The sequence below is a fragment of the Cyprinus carpio genome, unplaced genomic scaffold (genome assembly GCF_018340385.1).
Source record: "Cyprinus carpio isolate SPL01 unplaced genomic scaffold, ASM1834038v1 S000004102, whole genome shotgun sequence".
NCBI classification, from domain to species: domain Eukaryota; kingdom Metazoa; phylum Chordata; class Actinopteri; order Cypriniformes; family Cyprinidae; genus Cyprinus; species Cyprinus carpio.
This window is the reverse complement of record NW_024876788.1, coordinates 1-880: the sequence shown is the minus strand read 5'-3', so window position 1 is coordinate 880 and position 880 is coordinate 1. Positions and strand designations below refer to the sequence as shown.

Below are 880 nucleotides of genomic sequence, written 5' to 3'. Positions count from 1 at the left end.
CGTTCAGTTACGTATTGCTACCATAAATTATGCAGTGAGAAGTTCCACATTTGGGAATTCATGAGGGGTCCAACTTCATGACCCGGGTGCAATGGAGCTGAGCCATAAGCCTGGGTGAACCTGCATGCTTCTTGATCATGGGAGCCGATGCTTCCCAACCCTGGTTTTAGATCAGTGTTTCCCCAGCCGCGCCTGGAGCTGACTTGCACTGCATGGGCTGGCTGTTCTGTCAATACTTGCTGTCAAACACGCACCTGATTCAGATCATCAGCTCATTAGAAGAGGTGGACAGAGCAAGCCCGGCTCCAGCTCCGTGATCAAAAATCAATTTAATATGTAGTCCCGGGTAGGGCGGTATCAGATATTAAACTGATAAGAACAGATACTACACTTGATCTTAGCCAAAAAGGCGGCGATGCTGCAATGGTGCAGCGGGGAGGAAGCGGGACATGGCCGCCCATCGCGGCTTTGGTAAGTCAGGGGAGACCTGAAAGCAGCTGGGGGCGGTAGGACCCTCCCCGTCTGCGCGTCACCGAGCCTCGCCCGATCGGCCCGGCGGTGGCTCTGCTGCGGCGGAGAGAATGCGGCATCGCTTCGTAACTCCCAAGCGGTTTGTCGCGCCAGAGCCACGTGCCTCATGTCATCGGAATCCTTGGCTCGAGCGAGCGAGAGCAGGTCTCGGAGTGGCAGGTCGGCTCTGGCGAAATTTTTCGGCTATTTTGGATTTTGTCGAAAACCTTCTTTTGCAAACCGGCACCAGGTATTTGGCCCAGTCGAACCAAAGCAGCACAGAAAGATTCTCTGGAGTCTGGCGGTCAATAATCATCAAAAAAAAAGTGGAAATTTCCATCCACCTTGGCGAGGGGGCCCTCAAAGCGTT

At 53.8% G+C, this 880-nt stretch overlaps 1 non-coding gene across 1 annotated transcript; it reads right to left on the bottom strand.

The window, feature by feature from the left end:
• Positions 1 to 236: 236 nt before the first annotated feature.
• On the bottom strand, positions 237 to 422 carry LOC122143409. The gene has a single exon (XR_006159158.1). It is a non-coding gene; the product is annotated as a U2 spliceosomal RNA (small nuclear RNA).
• Positions 423 to 880: the final 458 nt, after the last annotated feature.